Source organism: Lissotriton vulgaris, unplaced genomic scaffold (genome assembly GCF_964263255.1).
Source record: "Lissotriton vulgaris unplaced genomic scaffold, aLisVul1.2 SCAFFOLD_220, whole genome shotgun sequence".
NCBI classification, from domain to species: Eukaryota; Metazoa; Chordata; class Amphibia; order Caudata; family Salamandridae; genus Lissotriton; species Lissotriton vulgaris.
The window spans coordinates 254,418-276,169 of NW_028248788.1; the positions used below are offsets into that span (position 1 = coordinate 254,418).

Sequence of the window (21,752 nt, forward strand, 5' to 3'; positions counted from 1 at the left end):
CCGGGAGAGGCTGAGGCCTACTTGGAATCAGTAACCCTCCCTGCCCTGGATCCCGCCCAGGCGGACCACCTGGAGAGGGACATTCATGTGGAGGAAGTCATCTCCGCTATTGCACGGTTAAAGCACGGCAAGGCCCCGGGCCCAGATGGCTACACGGCCTTGTTTTACAAGACCTTCTGTCCCACTGTCGCGCCTCTCCTGGCTCGCTTATTCAATTCCTTCTCTGAACCGGGAGCCATCCCACCGGACCTTCTCTCGGCGACTGTGTCGGTTATTCCGAAACCGGGGAAGGACCGGACTCTGTGCGGCTCGTATCGGCCCATCTCGCTTCTAAATGTGGACCTCAAGCTTTACACGGGGATCTTGGCGGCCAGACTCTGTCTGCACCTACCAGGTCTGGTGGAGGCGGACCAAGCCGGTTTTGTACCCGGTAGGCAGACGGTCGACAACACCAAGAGGGTGACGCACGTGCTAGAAAAGGCCTCACGCGTCCCGGGTGAGCGGATGCTGCTGTCGGTCGACGCGGAGAAGGCCTTTGATAGGGTCCATTGGCCGTACCTCGAACTGGTTCTCGGGAAACTGGGGATCGGCGAGAAGTTCCGCACTATGGTTTTTAATTGTTATAGGAGGCCGTCAGCATCGGTGCGTGTCAATGGACACAGCTCCAGCAGCTTTGCCATTGAGCGCGGCACGAGACAGGGCTGCCCCCTCTCGCCGCTCCTGTTTGCCCTCTATATGGAGCCGTTTGCCCAGAGGATTTGCGATAACCCGGACGCTATTGGGGTGAAGATGGGGCAATACACACATACTGTCAGCTTATATGCGGACGATGTCTTGCTGACCCTGGATGACCCCAAGCGGTCGCTCCCTGCCTGCGTCCAGGAGCTGAACTCCTTTGCCCGCGTGGCGGGCTTCAAAATGAATATGTCTAAATCGGCTGCCCTGGATGTGTCACTCTGTCGACACCAGGCGGGACCTCCAGCGTCTTTTTCCTCTGCAATGGTCCTCCTCCACGGTGCCTTACCTGGGGATTTTGCTTGCACCCTCCCTACCTGCAATGGTCGCAGCTAACTACTCCTCCCTGGGCAAGAAGATCAAGGAGGAACTTGGCCGATGGAACAAAGGCCTGCTCTCGAGGCTGGGCCATATCGCAGCGGTGAAGATGACGATACTGCCTCAGATCCTGTATCTTTTTCGCGCTCTACCTCTCCAGCCCCCTGTAGGTTGGATACGGCAGGCGCAGGCTGACATCTCCCGCTTTGTGTGGCAGGGCCGTAAGCCTCGAATGAAACTGGTCCTCTCCATGCTTGCCCCGGAGGCGGGGGGTCTCGGTGTCCCGGACCTCCGGAAGTACTTTCAGGCGGCGCAACTCCGATATTTGGTGGAGTGGAGCCGGTGGGAATCGGACAAGCACTGGCTCTTTCAGGACCAGGCAGTTGCGGGCCGTACTCTCCAGGAGGTCCCGTTCCTGCGGCGCACTCACCGCCCGCCTAATCTCTACGCCTCCTTTATCACCCGAATTCCGCTGCGAGTGTGGGACGCGGTGTGCGAGCTTCGTGAGCTCACCACTTTTCCATCACCGTTCACTCCCATTGCTGGCAATCCAGACTTCACTCCGGGTCTGGAACCGGGAGCCTTTTCCCACTGGGTGAGCGCGGGCTGCAGGGCGCTTTTCCAGATCTAGGGGCCGGAAGGTGTGCTCCCCTTCCAGCAGCTCCGACAGGAATTTGGTCTGACGGAAGGGGACAGACTGCGTTATATGCAAGTCCGCCACTGGGCTCTTCAACCCCCAGTGCGCGACGTCGCTGCCCGTTCGATTACACCCTATGAGCGGTGGCTGGTAACCCGGACCTCGGATGCCAAGCTTATCACCGACTTGTATAAGTTTCTCCAACCCCCGCCGTTTCATTACCATAACCCAGGGAGGGAGCGCTGGCACAGGGAATTGGGCAGGACCTTGAGCCACAAGGAGTGGGACAGGATCGCTTATCGGGCGAGGCACTCTGCGTACCACACTGGGCTGACGGAGACCTTTACTAAGGTGTCCACCTATTGGTACTACACCCCGGAGAGGCTCTACGAGATGCACAAAATCGGCGATAAAGGTTGCTGGCGCGGCTGCGGACAGGAAGGTACCCTCACGCACATTCTCTGGGAGTGCCCGGTGCTGTCGGCCTATTGGAAGGAGGTCTTGGATGAGGTGGACAGGCATTTTCAGATCGAACTCCCGCGCTTCCCTGCGTATGTCCTGCTAGGCCTCCCCAATGACCTGATGTACCCGCTGAAGTCCCGCAGGGGTAGACAGATTGCGATTGCGCTAGGCTCAGCGGTTCAAAACATCCTTGTACTCTGGCGTACCCCCACTGCCCCCTCTATCACTGGCTGGCTACACAGACTCTGGCAGGTACTGGGTATGGAGAAGATGTCGCTAACAGTGGCTGGGAATGTAGACCAGTTTGAAGAGCTCTGGCACCCCTTTTTAGCGCTGCTGTCCACGGAATTTCGTGAGCTCACATGTCCACGGTACCTGCGACTCCTTAGGCTGACGCCGCCGGTGGCTCCAGCGGAGTGAATGTGGCGGGATCGGGGGTTTGGGGCTGGGGGTGGGAGGCGGGGTTACATGCTTCTAATGCTGACTTTCGGACGGGGAGGTTGGGGTATTGTTTTCTTCCTTTTTCTCCTTTGCTTTTCTTTCTTCTTTTTCTCAGGGGACGGGGGGTTGGAGGGATGGTGTGTTTTTCTTTGTGTTGCGGGACGCTGCCCTAGCTCGGCCTTGCTCGGGGAATGGGGGTCTTCTGGAGGGTCATTTACATTGCCTTATTGCCTTATGACTTATGCCTTGTTACCCTCCGGGGCTTCCTGCCTCCCTACTTTCCTTCTAAATCGCTGCAACGTTTCGCATCTTGTATTGTATGTTCGCTTGACCTCCTATTCCCTTCCCCATGGTTTTTGTACCTTAATAAAATACTTTAAACCTAAATAGATTTCCACAAAAAAAAAAAGATATAGTTTTATTTTAGAACCAACAAGGTATAAAAATATACTTTCTCAGAATGAGGTACTTTAGTTAAATATTTTTCAAATAGGCATTAGACTTTTGGAATGCAATAGGTGCAGTTTGTTGCTATAGGCTACACAATTTCAAACACAATGCAACATTGAGCTCAATGGGAATTTTCCTTTAAATGCAATTAATTACTTTGTAGATTACTTTTCTAATCACGAGACTGGATCCTAGATTCAGTCAGGGGAAATGTCCTGTAAACAATTAAGTAAAAGCGTTTTGGTTACAGTAGTGATTTTTAAGGAATATTATTGTATTTTAAAAGTTGAAACTTAGAAACTTTTTCAGTTGAAATTACCAATGTTATCCTGCGGAAGGAAATTCAGTTTGAGGTAAAGTATGTTCACGTTACTTTTGTAATCCAGCACTGGACTCCTAGGTTCAGCACTGGGGCATCTATTTAAGACAGGTAAATAATTACGTTTTGGTAGTTGGTACGATTTTTAAAGAATATTTGGAGTTTGCAAAAATCGACACTTAGAAGAAATTTCACAGAAAAACACTCAATGGTTTCCTATGGAAGAAAATTCAGGTTACTGGTAAGTACAGTAAAAATTACTTTTCAGGGTTTGTGCTGGGCTAAACGATGCAGCACTGATATCTCTCCTGATGACAGGCGAGTAAATCGGAATTCGTTGTTCGGCTGATTTTAGGTTAATATTTTAAAGTTCCAAAACTACACATTTAGAAGAATTTCTGAGTGAAACCAGTCAATGTTAGACTATGGAAGAAAAGTGAGTTATCTGCGTTTAGGTAAGTACTCGACTGGCAGAGTTAATGTTCTGGGCAAAGACTCAGGGGTCTCCCAGGGTCAGGTAAGTACAGTTGGTACACCCTCAGAGGCACAGGGGCAGCCAGGTGCAGAGGTAGTTCGGCCAAATGTTATCCAATGAGAGGCAGGGGGCCTGCGGTTGGTGGCTGCTGGCTAGAAGGCCACACAGCTGTGGGAGCTGGGCTCCTGGTCACTTGCTCAGGGCAATTGGGGAAGTAGGATAGGACAAAGGTTGCACTGCCAGGGGCACTCAGGCGGCTGGGTGCAGGGTGCTTTTGAGCAGTCGGGTGCTCAATGTTATTCAATAGAGTTCTTGAATAGGGAACAAAGGCTGCAGGCTCGGGGACGGAGGATCTTCTAAAGCAACCAACACTTCGAGGGGTAAGTTGGGATCCTGGAGGCTAGGTAGGCTCCCCGGAGTCTGGACCATGGGCGCCGGGGTATTTTGGCGTCGGGAAATCTTACCCTCTGCCTATCGCGGTTGGGGGGGTCCCTGGTTCAGAGGCTGCAGGCGTCGTCTGGGTCGTCGAGGAGGATCCTTGGGCACAGGATTCCAGGTCAGAATGGCCAGGGGGAACAACCTCAGGGTCTTTGTCCACTTGGGTGCAGAGTGTTGCTATCTGAGCAGAACCACTAATAATGGGAGTCACAGTCATTAAGAGGGTTAAGGCAGGCAGGCCCTCAGGGGTTCTCGAGGTTGCTGTCCGCAGGAGATGCCGGGATTTAGCCGCAGCAGGTTCAAGGATGAACAGGCCGGTAGGGCTGGGGCCAAGACAGTTGGGGTCGTCCTCTTGATAGCAGCTGCACGGCGCTGGGATGCCCCAGGGTAGCCATGCGCTATATAAGAGCATATACAATACAATACACAGCAGGTCTCCGTCTTCTTGGTCTTTTTTCTTGTTTCGAAATCGGGTTCTGAGGAAGGAATGTTCAGGGTGCCCTTAAATACTAAATTTAGGGGTGTTACAAGTAGGGTGAGGGCAGGGGCCTATAGGTCCCTGTCCTGGGGTGGGTACACCCCCTAACCTGCTACTCTCCTGAGGGACAGGAGCCTAGCTGCGAGTGAGTAGGGCTCCCCATCTTCAAGATGGCGGTAGCCCGGAGTTGTGCTTCACCTCGCCTTTCCCACCTGAGGGGTGGAGTTGGCACAGGCTGGCACACCCCCTTTCCTGACGTAGGGTTTACCGCCATTCTTCCCGCCACAGTGGGGGTCAGAACTGGTGGAGGCCAGTTGTTGAGTACAGCAAGTGGTCTAGAGAAGCTCACAAAGGCGGCATGCCTTTGAAGCTTCCCCCTGCCCATCCTGGGTGAGGAGACCTAGCACCTCGCTCAGGATATGCATTGTTGCAGGCCCAGGAGAGCGGGGGCTCTCCACTCAGGGGTCCAGCAACATGTCTGCTGTGTGGCAGCCTAGGCAGCCTCTAAGACAAGACGTGGATTGTAGGTTTAGTTTTCAGGGGGCATCTCTAAGATGCCCTCTGTAGTGCATTTTACATTAAATCCCACACTGGCATCAGTGTGGGTTTAATGTGCTGAGAAGTTTGGCACCAAACTTCTCAGTCTTCAGTGTAGCCATTATGGTGCTGTGGAGTTCGTAATGACAAACTCCCAGCACCATATTCTTTTAATGGCATCACTGCACTTCTAGTGCCCAGGAACGGCCCTGGGTTCTGTAGGTGCACAGGGCTCATGCACCTGTGCCCTCACCTCTGGCATAGGGCACCCAGCTAGAGGGGTGACTGATGTATGCCAGTAACAAAATCACATTGTCCCTAGAGGAGACGTTTATAGCAAATTGATCATTTCAAATAACGTCACATACATGAACATTGAATCAATATAACCACAGGGAATATATGCACATATACCTGAATATATCAAAATGGTATATTTTATACCACTTGGGATTTCATCAATTAATATCCGGTGTTAGACGGACCGGGAGGGTCGGCCGAGATTACGGGGAGAGGTCTCCAGGGAGAGCCGTCTCCAACGACTGTACAGATAAGTAACTTCCCCCCCACAGACGGACACCACACAAGATTGAAGGTTAACGAGACTTTATATGCACTTCTTAGGTTACGTTGATATAATACAAGGAGGTCTGGACTCAGGGGTCCCCTCGGTTCTGATCTCTGGTTGAGGAAAAGGGTAGCGGGACAGTCTTAGTTACCAATGAGTTCAATAGCTCTCAATCCTCGAGCTCGGCGTGGTTGCTGATCGGGCCGTGGAGGAGCCAAGCAGGTCCCGAGATGGATGAAGGGTGGTCGGCGGGCCGTGGAGAAGCCAAGCAGGTCCCGATATGGATGAAGGATGGTCGACGGGCCGTGGAGAAGCCAAGCAGGTCCCGATGCAGATGACAGTTACAACGGTCCGCGGCCTCGCCAGCAGATCCGGACGACGGTGAAGGATGAAGGTTACGACGGCTGTGGCAGCGCCAACAGGCAGGATGATGGTGCACAGGACAGAGCTACGGCAGCGCCAGTAGTCCGTCCAGGATGAGTTCTTCTTTCGTCTCTCGACTCCAAGATACAACTGCCTTCCTGTTCTGGAGCTGCCCCAGTTATAGGGCTGGCGTGCTTTGATGTCCGGACCCTCGCACTTGGAGGTCGGGAGGTCCGGGATGAGGGAGTCCAGACACCCAGCAGGGGGGTGGAGCCAGCGCCCGGGGAGGCGATGGGCGAGCGGCACTGGCCGGGGGAGAACCATCGACACCTCTTTCTCCCATTGACTGGCCAAGTAGCTCGCTCGCCTCCTGGGTGGAGGGTGGTGCCGGAATGTCTGAGGCCGGGCTAGGCCCAGGGTTGAGGTCGATCGGGGGCCAGGCGGCCTCGTGGCGAAGTGTCCAAGATGGCGGCCCGGGCTGGGCGCGTGGGTCGGCCGTGGATCGGACCCACGAGGTTATCATGCTCGAGGGCAGGTGTCCCTGAGGGGACGTAGGACGTGCAATGGTGGTGTGTGGTGCTTGTATGACTGGCTCGGGCTTGGTCGAGCCGGGGGAGAGCGGCCCGTCATGTGGCCTGTCCAACATGCGTCCCCCCCAGCTGAAGGCGGGGAGAGTTACCCATCCTCTTGGGGACTCTCTTCGTCGAGGCGGAAAAACCGGGACAGGCCATCCGCGTTGGCGTGGTCAGACCCAGGCCGGTGTTCAACGGTAAAGTCCATACCTTGCAAGGAGATGGACCAGCGTAGCAGTTTTGGGTTTTCCCCCCGCATATGCATCAACCACTGCAGGGGTCGGTGGTCAGTCTGCACCCGGAAGTGGGTGCCAAAAAGGTAGGGTCGGAGCTTCTTGAGGGCCCATACCACAGCGAAGGCTTCCCTCTCTATGGTGCTCCAGCGTTGCTCCCGTGGTAGGAGTCTCCGGCTGATGAAGGCCACCGGTTGATCAAGGCCTTCGGTGTTCACCTGGGACAGGACCGCCCCAATGCCCTGGTCGGAGGCATCCGTCTGGACGACGAACTCCCGGCTGTAGTCTGGGGCCTGGAGTACAGGAGCGGAACACATGGCGGCCTTTAGCTGTTCGAAGGCCGCTTGACACTCTGGGGTCCAGTTCACCTTCTTGGGCTGATTTTTCGACGTGAGTTCGGTGAGAGGCCCTACGATGGTACCATAGTCTTTCACGAACCTTCGGTAGTAGCCCGTGAGGCCCAGGAAGGCTCGCACCTCAGTTTGAGTGTTAGGGGGTTGCCAGTTCTGGATGGCGGCAATTTTCAGTTGAAGAGGGGCCACTAGACCGCTTCCCACTTGGTGTCCGAGGTAGGTCACTGACCCTTGTCCAATTTGACATTTGCTGGCCTTGATCGTGAGGCCAGCTCGCTGAAGGGCTTGCAACACTGCTTGGAGGTGGTGGAGGTGCTCGGTCCAGTGGTGGCTGTACACGGCGATGTCGTCCAGGTAGGCGGCGCTGAACTCTTCGAGCCCCGCCAGGACCTGATTGACGAGCCGTTGGAACGTCGCTGGGGCATTTTTCATGCCGAAGGGCATGACCGTGAAGTGATAGTGGCCATCGGGGGTGGAGAAGGCAGAACGTTCTTGTGCTCGGGGTGTGAGGCCGATCTGCCAATATCCTGCCGTTAGATCGAAGATGCTGAGGTAGCGGGCAGCGCCCATTCGGTCGACCAGTTCATCTGCCCGGGGGATGGGGTGTGCGTCCGTTCTGGTGACTTCATTCAGGCCCCGGTAGTCGACACAGAACCGGAGTTCGGGTGTGGTTCCGGGGGCGGCTGCTTTGGGGACCAGTACGACCGGGCTGGCCCATGGACTGTCGGAGGGCTCGATGACCCCGAGCGTGAGCATCTTAGTTACTTCCGCCTGGATGCAGGCCCGTACCCGATCAGGTACGCGGTAGGCCCGGTGGCGGATAGGAGGGCTGTCTCCGGTGTCCACATCGTGCACACACCAGGAAGTGACACCTGGGGTGAGGGAGAACAGGCTGGCAAACCGTGATAGGAGGGTTTGGCACTCTTGGCGTTGTTCCTGGGAGAGGGTCTCCGAGAGTCGGACCCCATCCACGGAGCCGTCTTGCTCCTGGGTCCGCAAGAGGTCAGGGAGAGGCTCGGAGTCGTCCTCAACCCCGTTGTCTGTGGCCATCAAGAGGCTGAGTTCTGTTCGTGCAAAGTGGGGTTTCAGTCTGTTGGTGTGGAGGACTCGGAGCGGATTCCGGGCGGACTCCATATCGATCAGATAGGTGGCGGGTCCCTTGCGCTCGATTACTTTGAAGGGTCCCGTCCATTTGTCTTGGAGAGCGCACGGTTCTGTGGGGGACATTACCCAGACCTGTTGCCCCGGCTCGAATTCAATAGATGAGGCGTTCTGGTCATACCATCTCTTCATGTCCTCTTGACTGGCCTCTAGGTTGGCTTTCGCTAGGTCTCTGAACCGCTGGGACTGGTTGCGGAGGGTGAGGAGGTACCGGAAGACATCTGGAGGACTCTTGGCCGGAGGCAACTCCCAGCCTTCTTTGATCAGGCTGAGTGGCCCCCGTACTGGGTGCCCATAGAGCAGCTCGAATGGGCTGAAGCCTAGGGACTTCTGTGGGACCTCCCGGTAGGCGAAGAGGAGGCACGGCAGCAGCACGTCCCACTGGCGACGGAGGGGTTCTTCCAATCCCCCGATCATCCCTTTTAGAGTGCGATTGAACCGCTCAACAAGTCCGTTTCCTTGGGGGTGATAGGGGGTCGTGAAGCGGTAGGTGACCCCACACTGTTGCCAGAGGGACTTCATGTATTTGGAAATAAAGTTCGTGCCTCTGTCACTGACGACTTCTCGGGGGAACCCCACACGGGAGAAGATCCCCATCAGGGCCCTGCCGACCACTGGGGCTGTGACGGTCCGGAGAGGAATAGCCTCAGGGTAGCGGGTGGCGTGGTCCACTAGTACTAGGATGAAGCGATGGCCTTGTCTTGTACGTGGGTCTAGGGGTCCCACAATGTCTATTCCGACCCTCTCAAATGGGGTCGTGACTACGGGAAAGGGTTGCAGGGGGGCCTTTAATTTGCGGCCGCTCTTCCCACTGGCTTGGCACGTGGGGCAAGATCGGCAATGCTGGTGCACATCGTTTCTCATTTTTGGCCAGAAGAAGTGGGTCACTAGGCGGCTGTAGGTTTTATCTTGTCCCAGGTGCCCTGCCAGGGGGACATCGTGGGCCAGATTTAGCAGGAAGTCTCTAAAGCGGAGTGGCACCACTAGTACTCGGTTGGCCCCCAGCTCGGCGATTCGTTGCTCGCTGTACAGTAGGTCATTGTCCCAGTAGACCCAATGAGTTCCGGAGGTATCCCCTGCGCTTTGGGCGAGCGCTTGTTGTCGGAGTCCCTCAAGGGAGGGACAGGTCTTCTGCTCCTGACGAAATTGTTCTTGTGTGGGCCCCCCTTCTTGAGCCCACTGGTCGAGATTAGCAAGGTCGGAAGGTTGAGCAGGTTCGAGGGGGATGCCCTGGTCGGGGGTCTCGGCGGGGGCGACCGGAGGCGGAGGCGCCGGCCATTCTGGTTCTTCCGGGTGATGGTTGGCACGGGCGGCCATAGACCGGGTGGTGACGCACGCCCAGTCTGGGACGCCCAACATCCCCAAGTGTTCTTTTCGCTCCACGGCTGCCCACGGGGAGCTTTCCAGGTCATTTCCGAGGAGGCAGTCCACGGGGGCGTCGTCTCGGACCGTTACTTTCAACATGCCGGAGACCCCTCCCCACTCAAAGGGGACGCAGGCCATCCGACACAGACTCTCCGAGTTGTCGGCTGATCGTACAGGGCAGAGAATGTTCGGTAGATATTGTTCTGGGGTCACCAGATGACAGCGGACGGCTGTCACACTGGCCCCGGTGTCTCGAAGGGCTTCGGCCCGTTGTCCATTGATGCTCACCCATTGGCTGTACTTCTGGGTGTTAGCGGGTAGGGGGACCCGCGGGACCATGTCTCTTCCCCCTAAGCACGCGAGAGTCATGGCGGCTGGCTCCCACCCTTGATACTCTTGCTCGTCTGTTTCTGGTTCCTCGGAGATCTGTTCTTCCCCTAGTGCCGCGGCGGCCACCTGGCGGGGTCTTGGGCTCGGATACTGCGGGCAGCTTGGGTCATTTGCATAGTGGCCTACTCGTTGGCATCGGTGACATGTAACATTGGCTCTGTATCCCGGTCGCGCCGGGGTGCTGCCCCGGTTGGCCGGGGGGGTGGTGCTGGTAGTGGGGGCGGCCGGAGTGTTGTCTCTTCCTCGTCCTTGGCCCCCTCCTCCTCCTCTGGATCGGTGGTGACCATTGTTGTTCCTGTTCTGCTCGTAGGACCCATTCCGGCCCACTCGGGTGATCTCCCACCGGTCAGCTTCGGCTGCGAGCTGCCGGGGATCGGTTAACTTGCTGTCGAGGAGGTGTTGGCGTAGTTCAATGAAGCAGTTGTTGGACAGATGCTCCCATACCATCAGATTGAACAACTGCTCGTAGGTCGTGACGTTGTTCCCTCTGATCCAGCCTTCGAAGGCTCGGCTGAAGTACGTTACATAGTCCACCCAAGTTGTACCTGGAATGCGTGTGCAGTCTCGGAACCTCTGACGGTACATCTCGGGCGTGAGGCCATAGCGAGTGAGGAGGGCCGCTTTCATATGGTCGTAGGAGGTCATCTGGTGGTCTGGGAGCTGTAACAGAGTATCGCGGCCCTCATTGAGGAATTTGCCCCATAGGCCGGCTCCCCAGTCGGCTCTATCGATCCGGTGCGCAGTCATCGCGATTTCATATGCCTTAAACCATTGCTGGATGTCGTCTTCTCGAAAATATTCTCGGACCACATCCTTGGGGATGTGCACTTTTTTGTCCGTGGTCCCGGGGGTGGACGGTCTGTCGGGCACCCCTAATTCTTTATTCTGTTTGCGCAGGTTGATCTCGGCTAGGTTCCGCTCGTGCTCGTACGTTAGTCTTTTTTCCTCGAGCTCCCTTTGCCTCTGTTTCTCCTCTCTTTCTTCTCGGAGGCGAAGGTGCTCTAAGTTTATTTTTTGCTCGGCCAATTTGAGTTCTATGTCCATCTTGAGTCGGGCCATTTCAAGTTCGTGTAGTCGGGCTTTTTCTCTTTCTTGGATCTCGTCTTGCGAGAGACCCGTTCTTTGCTCTTCAGGGGCCGTGTTGGTTTTTTTCGCGGTGCTTTGCTCCGGGGCTTCGACATCCCCGGTCTCTGCCCAAGATTCTAGGGCATGCTTAAAATCGTCCTTGGTACTTAGTCCGGTGGTAGCGATACCTAGTTCGATGCAGAACTGCTTTAGTTCACGATGGCTGTATTCCTCTAGCTTTTCCATTTGGAACTTCTCAGTTGATCCGCTCTCTTTAGTCGACATTGTTGTTCGTTGTGGGGTGAGCTACTCTCTGTACGTTATGCGGTGATTCGGATCGCGCCGCTGGCCACCAATGTTAGACGGACCGGGAGGGTCGGCCGAGATTACGGGGAGAGGTCTCCAGGGAGAGCCGTCTCCAACGACTGTACAGATAAGTAACTTCCCCCCCACAGACGGACACCACACAAGATTGAAGGTTAACGAGACTTTATATGCACTTCTTAGGTTACGTTGATATAATACAAGGAGGTCTGGACTCAGGGGTCCCCTCGGTTCTGATCTCTGGTTGAGGAAAAGGGTAGCGGGACAGTCTTAGTTACCAATGAGTTCAATAGCTCTCAATCCTCGAGCTCGGCGTGGTTGCTGATCGGGCCGTGGAGGAGCCAAGCAGGTCCCGAGATGGATGAAGGGTGGTCGGCGGGCCGTGGAGAAGCCAAGCAGGTCCCGATATGGATGAAGGATGGTCGACGGGCCGTGGAGAAGCCAAGCAGGTCCCGATGCAGATGACAGTTACAACGGTCCGCGGCCTCGCCAGCAGATCCGGACGACGGTGAAGGATGAAGGTTACGACGGCTGTGGCAGCGCCAACAGGCAGGATGATGGTGCACAGGACAGAGCTACGGCAGCGCCAGTAGTCCGTCCAGGATGAGTTCTTCTTTCGTCTCTCGACTCCAAGATACAACTGCCTTCCTGTTCTGGAGCTGCCCCAGTTATAGGGCTGGCGTGCTTTGATGTCCGGACCCTCGCACTTGGAGGTCGGGAGGTCCGGGATGAGGGAGTCCAGACACCCAGCAGGGGGGTGGAGCCAGCGCCCGGGGAGGCGATGGGCGAGCGGCACTGGCCGGGGGAGAACCATCGACACCTCTTTCTCCCATTGACTGGCCAAGTAGCTCGCTCGCCTCCTGGGTGGAGGGTGGTGCCGGAATGTCTGAGGCCGGGCTAGGCCCAGGGTTGAGGTCGATCGGGGGCCAGGCGGCCTCGTGGCGAAGTGTCCAAGATGGCGGCCCGGGCTGGGCGCGTGGGTCGGCCGTGGATCGGACCCACGAGGTTATCATGCTCGAGGGCAGGTGTCCCTGAGGGGACGTAGGACGTGCAATGGTGGTGTGTGGTGCTTGTATGACTGGCTCGGGCTTGGTCGAGCCGGGGGAGAGCGGCCCGTCATGTGGCCTGTCCAACATCCGGCAACAAACATACTACTGCAATTAATATATAAGTTAACAGTAGTGTACATAACACCTTTCGCATGGATTATGGGTAATCAAAAAACCATATTGATGGAATTTAAACAACATATAATCATGTTAACAGCATGAATGATCAATAAATATGCGAAACAGTGCTGTGCGTCGACGTTTCGGTCCCCCGTTGGTCTAATAGATCTGTGGGACCATCTTCAGGACGAAACAGTTGCACAAACACATCTAATGTGATAAAACAACAACAACAATACATGTCATCCCTGTGACTAAAAAGAGGAATTGTCTGCTCAACACATAAGGAAAACAAAAAAGTGAGGGACACCATAGGTGGTAACCCGACCACCACAAGGTCATGCTATCCAGCTAATATTACCACATATTCAAAGTGACGCCCAAAAGGAAGTAAAACCACACCAACACAGCTCAACAGCTGTTAAAAACTCACTCACTAGTCACTGTAAGGAAACCAATCCTAACGTCATCAGACAGCGAGTCTAAATGAAAAGGTACAAAATATTTTTAAGTACTGAGTCACTTCAGAACCAGCATACCATTTGGCCGACAAATTACCAAAAAGTACTCACATGTCTGAAAATTCAGACCTCGCAGAATCTGTAAATATAACCAACCAAAGACAAATTAGCCTCAAGGAGTGTCCTAAAAAGCAGACCCCATGTCCCATGCGTGCACCCAGTGGTATAACGATATAAGGTTACTCACGTGGAAAGCAAGATGAAAAATCACCTGTAAAATCGCATATGCCATACTATTAATATCATCGGAATGTCAAGAAACGGCCCAAATTAACAAATACTTCATGGAAATAATGTAAAGCGCACTTACTTCTCAATAGAACCAGCAACGCTTGGTCCCGGGGCACCCGACTAGTAAGTTAGAAAGCAGCGTCTGACCAGCAGCGTTTCCATAATGAGGAAACGCTGTATGCGCGATGACGTAATCGCGATAGAAACCATGACGGCCATCTTAAAGTGGAGTAAATCCAGGACTGAAAGCCTACCGGCAATGTGAACATGGGTGCTGCTGTAACGCCGGTGATAAAATCACAAAAGACAGCCCATCGCCCTAATGAAACTCAAATGAGAATACAAAGGGATTCAAAATGCTGGCGAAACGCACTGCTTGCATTGGTAATGAGGTCTCTTATGTATAGCAATGTAGGTGAATACACAAAAGGTCATTATAATTAAAACTGTCTAGTGCCTCACTACTCATACTCTAGCGACACAACAAATATAACATGGGACTAATGTATCGCGCCCTACAGTTATCTTATTAGCGCCAACATATCATCTAGTTAGGGATATGCTACTTAACAGTATGCATCTGTTCTTGGCATGTAGGGCTGTTGACATTCATATCTGTGCATAGATCGCCGCCTACTGTTGGGTCCGGATGATTGCACATTGTTGTTTTGGAAGAGTCTTCGAAGTATCACGAGATAGGTGGCTCCTCCTCTGGACTACAGTGCGCATGGGCATCGACTCCATCCTCAGATTGTTTTTCGCCATTGTGGCAGAGATGGAGTGTGATACAGTAAGAGATGTCCATGCAAGAAAGTAAGAGTAAGAATGAATGTTACAGCTGCGACAGGCATTCCGTTCGAGGCATGTGGGCTGCTGAATTCATATCTGTGCATAGAATGTACAGCAGTCTCTCCCTCAGCGGTGGCTACCTGTGCCAGCTGCAGCAGTCTGAAAAAGAGTTTTGAGAACAGCCTGTCCCACAGCTGCTTGGAGTGCACATCTACGCAGTAGTGCTTGGTAAATGTATGTATGGTTGTCCATGTGGCTGCTCTACATATTTCCTCTAGAAGATGTTCCCTAGGAAAGCCATGGATGCTCCCATTTTGCGTGTGAAATGCGCTCTTGGGGCACTGTTAAAGTACGTTTAGCTTTAATGTAACATATATGGATGCACTATCCATCTAGCTAAACCGTTTTTCGAAATAGGGCTGCCTTTGTGTTGTGGTGAAAAGGCAACGAACAACTGTTTCGTCTTCCTGAAATCTTTTGTCCTGCCTATGTAATATAGGAGAGCTCTCTTGACATCCAGTGTGTGCAGGGCCCTTTCAGGTACTGACTGTGGATTTGGAAAGAACACTGGCAGTTCTATTGTCTGATTGAAGTGGGATACCACTTTGGGCATGAATTTAGGGTTTGTCCGAAGCACGACCCTATTTGCGTGAATTTGAATGAATGGCTCTTGAATAGTTAGGGCTTGCAGCTCGCTAACTCTTCTAAGGGAAGTAATAGCTATGAGAAAAGCCACCTTCCATGCCAAAAATGGTATCTCACAAGAGTGTAATGGCTCAAAAGGTGGTCTCATCAGTCTGGTTAAAACAACGTTTAGGTTCCAGACAGGTGAAGGTGGGTGTCTTGGGGGGATCACTTGTTTGAGGCCCTCCATGAATGCCTTAATTGCAGGCACTCTGAACAATGAAAGGTGCTGCCTGTTTTGAAGTTAAGCGGCTATGGCCGCTAGGTGTATCCGTATGGACGTATAGGCTAGATTGCAGCGGTGTAAGTGCAAAAGATAGCATATGATATTTTGAATGGACGCGTCTAGTGGGTTTATGTTGTTGTTGTTACAATAAATGACAAAACGTTTCCACTTTGACGCATAGCAAGCTCTTGTTGTAGGCTTTCTTGCCTCCCTGATAATGTTCATGCAGTCAGGAGGTAAGTTGAGGTAGCCGAACTCTATGACCTCAGGAGCCAGATTGCAAGGTTCAGCTGCTGCGGACCTGGGTGCTGAATGTTTCCATGGCTCTGCGTTAAGAGACTGGGTGTTAGTCGTAGTCTTTGATGAGGCACCACGGAAAGTTCTAGGAACGTGGTGTACCACGGTTGCCTCGCCCATGTTGGAGCAACTAGGATTAGCGTCATGGAGTGCTGGCGCAATTTGCGTGCCACCAGCGGTATCAACGGTGCTGGTGGAAAAGCGTAGGCAAATTTGCCTGACCAGTTCATCCATATCGCATTGCCCCGAGACTGCGGGTGTTGAAACCTTGCGGCGAAGGACCGGCATTTTGCGTTTTCCTTTGTGGCGAACAGATCTATTTCTGGTTGTCCCCACTGTTGGAAGTATGGTTGAAGCACTGAGGGGTGAATCTCCCACTCGTGCACTTGCTGGCTGTGTCTGCTGAGCAGATCTGCTATCTGATTGTCCTTGCCTGGGAGGTGTTCTGCCATGAAAAACATGTTTCTCTGGATGGCCCACTTCCACACTCTTTGAGCCAGATGCGACAGCTGTGGAGAGTGTGTTCCTCCCTGTTTCTGTAGGTAGTACATTGCAGTCATGTTGTCCGTCCGGATCAACACGATTTTGTTGCACAGATGTACCTTGAAAGCTTTGATTGCCATAAAAATTGCCATCAGCTCTAGCAGGTTGATGTGCAGTTTCGTCTGCTGCGTGGTCCATAGGCCCTGTGCTGTGTGGTGGAGGACATGGGCTCCCCACCCTATCAGAGATGCGTCCTTTGTTAGCACAATTTGTGGTACAGGCTCCTGGAACAGTCGACCCTTGCAAAGGTTTTGTGGTTTCCACCAATGCAGAGTGTTGTATGCACGACTGGTCACCAACACTAGGTCGTTTAATTGCCCCTGAGCCTGGTTACACTGCTGTGCTAGGCACTCCTGCAGCGGACGTATGTGACGACTTGAATGAGGGATTATGAAGATGCACGAGGCCATCATGCCTATTAGTTGCATAAACACTCGGGCTGGGAGTGAGTGTTGTGGCCTGAACTTCTGGATGAGCGTTTGAATGCCGTTTATTCTGGCAGAATTTGGTTGTGCTTTTGCTGCCAGAGTGTCTATTGTTGCTCCCAGATACTGCTGCACGTGGGCAGGCTGGAGATGGGATTTGTTGTAGTTCAGCGAGAAACCTAGACTGTGCAGGAGGTGAATAGTGCGTGACATGTGGCTGGCACATTGCTGGGCTGACTGCGCTTGTATCAGCCAGTCATCCAGATATGGATAGACATGTATATGCTGTCTTCTGAGGTGTGCAGCTACTGTCGCTAGGCACTTGGTGAACACCCTTGGGGCTGTCGTCACCCCAAAAGGGAGGACCTTGAATTGGTAGTGCTGGTTTAGAATTGTAAACCTGAGATATTTCCTGTGTGCCGGGTGTATGGGTATATGGAAAGATGCGTCTTTGAGGTCCAATGTTGCGAGGAAGTCTCCTTAACGCAATAGTGGCAACACCTGCTGCAGAGTGATCATGTGGAAATGCTCTGATAAGATGTATTGGTTTAGGGGCCTGAGGTCTAAAATTGGTCTGAGAGGCCCGTCCTTTTTGGGGATTAGGAAGTACAGAGAGTACACCCCTGTACCTTGGTGTTCTAAGGGTACTAGTTCTATGGCCCCTTTTTGTAGCATGCTGATGACTTCTTGCTGCAATAAGTGTGGGTGTTCTGCGGACATAGGACGTTGTCTTGGGGGTATGTTGGGCGGTGTGGAGATTAATTCTAGGCAATAGCCATGCTGTATAATTTGTCTCACCCACCTGTCTGTAGTTATGGTTTTTCAGACTGGCAGGAACTGTTGTAGTCTTCCCCCGACCGGTGTTAAATGGTCTGGGGGCAGTGACAAGAAGTCACTGTTTGGTGTTGGTGGAGGATCTGGAGCTGTTATTTCCTCGTCCTCTACCCTTGGTGTTATTTCCACGGTATCCACCTCTACTGTTCTTGTTGTAGGTGTTTTGCGTGTTGCTTTTATTGTAAGAGGTTTGCTGTGTTGAGGTTCCTCTAACAGCTCCTCTGTTGCCGGAGCGACGAAAGGAACCGCCACTATATTGCTGTGACTGCAAGGCACCCATAGACTTAGCTGTCTCGGTGTACTTCTTCATTTTGTCCAGTATGGTGTCCACATCAGGACCAAATAAGTAGTCAGGGTTAACAGGTTGATTAAGTAGAGTGGTTTGAACTTCATTTTTAAACCCAGAGATGCGTAGCCACGCAGGCCTTCTGAGCATGACACTGGTGTTGATAGCCCTGGCTGCTGTATCTGCTGCATCTAAGGCACATTTGATCGATGCGTTAGATATGAGCTTTCCCTCTTGTATCAGGAATTCTGCCTGTTCCTTATAAAGGTCTGGTAGATGTTGGAAGATTTGCTCCAGTGTGTCATAGTGCGCCCTGTCATACCTGGCTAACAGGGCCTGCGTGTTTGCAATTCACCAAATGTTAGCTGCTTCAGCAGCCACCCTTTTTCCTGAAGCCTCCAGAATTTTGGACTCTTTGTCTGGAGGTGGAGCTTCGCCAGATGTTTGAGAATTAGCACGTTTACGTGCATTGGAGACAACTAGAGAGTCCAAAGGCAGTTGTCCCTTAATGTATGTAGGGTCAACCGGGGTTGGTCTATATTTTCTCTCTATCCTAGGGTTAATGACCCGTGCCCTGGTTGCGTCTTTAAATATGTCCCCTGCATGTTTCAGCACCCCTTTCAGCATTGGCAAAGTTTTGACGTTTTTCTCAGAGGTGCTGAAAGTGTCAAAGAGGAAGTCTTCATCAATGGGATCTGCATGCATTTCCACATGGTGACTATATGCCTCCCTTTCTATCAGTGCGTTAAAGGCAGCTGTGTCCTCTGTAGGCGATGTTTTTACAGGGTATGTAGTGTTGTCAGGAATTGTTTGAGTATCTTCAGGATCTACAGGGTCTGTCCATGGCTGAGTTTGTATGTCCTGGTCATTATCTGTTGGATAGTTGTATTGGTCATTGTCCTCATACTCCCCATAATCATCTGTGCGTGTGGGCGAGTACATATAGGTTTCCTGCACATATGGTGTGATAGTCTCAAAGAGAACTGGAGATGTTGAAGTGTCTCTTTTCTTCTTTAGAGGTATTCTGTAGGACTCAACGGTATTTTCAGGCCTGATCTTCCTTTTTAACAGGGTAACCTTCCCAGTGTCGGGGTCGACATACAGTTTAGACTGTTCTTCAGCTGAGGGATCCTGTTCCTCTGCTACTGTAGCTCTTTCCCCCAATCTCGGCCTTTTTGACTGGGTCGGTTCGAATCCGCTATCTTTTTCGACCACCCTTGGCTTGATATGCGGAGGAAGTCCGAATTTTATCGGTCCGAGAGGGTTTGGTTGTTGGACCGTTTTAGTAGCCTGTATGATCTTTTTTGGAGCCGTGGTTATCGATCCGACTGTTTTTGGTTGTTCGATAACCATCCTGTGGCCCGGTGTCGTCTTCGGAGCTTGTTGCTTCGGAGCGATGCTTTGGTCCCTCGGTTCGACGGAGCTCTTCGGCTCGAGTCTCGATTTTGGCTGAAGTGTCTTTGTGTGCACTTGCTTCGGTTGTTCGACGCGTAACTTTGGATCGATAACCGTTGTCCGTTCGAGTCCTTTCTTTGTGTTGCCAGGCGTCAACGTCGATGTCGTCGGCCTTCCGCTTAACCGCAGACATGGGAGTAGTGGCTCTGGCCTCGACAAACTTTTGGTTTAGATTTTTCCAGATTTTGGTAATGTCGTACCGATGGCTCTTGTAATATATTCGTAGCCGGGCTTAATTGCGGGGCTATAGAATCGTCGTTATGATCTTGGCTAAGGCCTTCCGGCGATGCCTCGACCTGAGCCTCTGGATCTGAACCTGCGAATATATTGGGCTCCGTACTCATGGGCACCCCAGTGTCCTCGCCGGAGTCGTCCTCGACGGCTCCTATGCCTGGATCGTCGTCCCCTACCTCGATGATGTCTTCTTCGTCATCAGCGTAGTAGTTGGAGTCGTGTTCAGAGCCATGCTCCGACTGTTGATCCGAGTCTCCCGGCTCCACGATTTCTTCGTCATCTTCAAAGATGTTCTCTGGCTCAGGCGCTGACTTCTGCTTCGTCTGCCTCGCCGCAAGTCGAACCCGAAGAGTCTTTTTTGAACTAAATTGAGCACAAGCTAAGCAGTCGGCTTTGTTGTGTTCAGGAGAAAAACAACTACTACAGACTGGGTGTTTAGCAATTTGTGGGTATTTAGATTTACAGTTGGGGCATCACTTGAAAGGACTTCGTTCCATCGACGATAGGCCCTGGTGTCGAGAAGGCCACTTGGCCTGAGTCGACGTCCTGAGTAGAAAGAACAGGAATAGTTGTAGGTACCGATCGAAGATACAATACCGACGCCCCGAAGGCCTTTTGGCCTTTAGAAAGTTATAAATATATTTCCGAACTCTAAGTAACGAAAGTACATCCGAACCCAATGGCGGAAAAAAACAATCTGAGGATGGAGAGGATGCCCATGTGCACTGAAGTCCAGAGGAGGAGCCACCTATCTCGTGATACTTCGAAGACTCTTCCAGGACAACAATGTGCAATCATCCGGACCTAACACTAGGCGGCGATCTATGCACAGATATGAATTCAGCAGCCCACATGCCTCGAACATAAGTATATATCAGTGTCTTCCATAGGTGAACAGCACTACACAGCTAGATGTCAAATCGTCTGACAGCCAAAAGCTAGATCACTTACAGTACAATCCAAGTACAGTATATGATAGAGCAGTGGGTTTGTGGGCATGGCACACAGGGATGTGTGCCATGTCGACTCTTTGTTTAGTTCTACACTTAGACACTCAGCCTGCAAAGGCAGTGTGTGTGTGTGTGTGTGTGTGTCAGGGTACAGGGCCCCTAAGGGTGGCACAATAAGTGCTGCAGCCCTTACCTGTCTTCTCTGGTCACAATGCCCTGGGTACCCATGGTACCATTTACCAGGGGCTGACATGTGGCCAGAGATGCCAATTTGGGTTTAGCTTCAATACAGTTTTAGGTAAGGAACACAGACCCTGGGTACCTGGCTGGCAAGAGCCCAGGGCACACTCAGTCAAAGCACATCAGCAATTCAGCAAAAAGTGGGGCCATACCAATGCAAGAAAGATGGCACTTTCAAACACCATGTAAATCGCAATTTGCAAACATGGTGGTGTGAAAATTAGATTATGCTTTTAAAAAAGGGCATGTAGTACTAGGGAGAGCATCTCTTTGTGGTCCTCCGACCTAATAAGAGGATGATTTACTGTGTATTCTAAGCTCACCTGCGGCAGGAGGGGCCCACATGTGCTATTTTTAATGATATAAAGAACACAGCAAAACCTATGGGGGTTATCTTCATGTGCACACAGGCTGTATTAGTGGCAGATATTGCTAACATTCTGTGCCACAGAGATTTGTTCCCATCACCGTTTTTTGGTTTTCTTACTTTTACAGAAACGTAACTTTTAAAACAAGTGCTGATGCAACCAGCAGGTACAGATTACTTCTCAATATGCCTTACCTGGGAAAGGGGTCCTTCGTGTATTAGGACTGTGCTACTGATAATGATTAGTGCAATCCTGATAAACCAAACACTACTGACAAATAAAGAACAAGCGCTGGGAAAGCCAGGAGGTCTCACTTGGCTGCCATTATTTGGCACTGTCCAAGCTTTTGTCATGGTTTTTGCAAAATATTATTGCTGGTGAAGGAGATCGATCCAAGTCAATCTTTAAACAAGCATTGGCATAGCCAATAGGTCTCGCCTTTGGGACCTTATAAGTGTTTAGCCATGCAACAGTTAATGTTGTTACAGTAAGTTTATTGTGGTGCATAACTAAATACTTATAAGGTCCCAAAGGCGAGACCTATTGGCTATGCCAATGCTTGTTTTTTTAAAGTAACCACTAAAGAGTTTCAGACCTTCCTTAACCAACATAATACCTTTGCATGCCATCGCCCCTCTCACCGGAGGAGCATGACCTCGTTGCAGGATTTTGAGGATAACATTTAGAGGGGGCGCCCTTGAATTGCTAGCCTTATGACACCTCTCAGCGGCTTCCGATGTGTTGAACCACTGCTGGGGCCCAGGTCCGCTGCATGGCTTTGGGATGCTGGGTCACCCTGCACTTGTACGTTTTCTG

General features: G+C 52.2%; 1 protein-coding gene across 3 annotated transcripts in view; it reads right to left on the reverse strand.

Annotated features, from left to right (window-relative positions):
- The window catches only part of LOC147663817 (transcription initiation factor TFIID subunit 1-like), a 382,030-nt gene that overhangs the window by 156,924 nt on the left and 203,354 nt on the right, over positions 1-21,752 (reverse strand). The gene's annotated exons all lie outside the window — the stretch shown is intronic.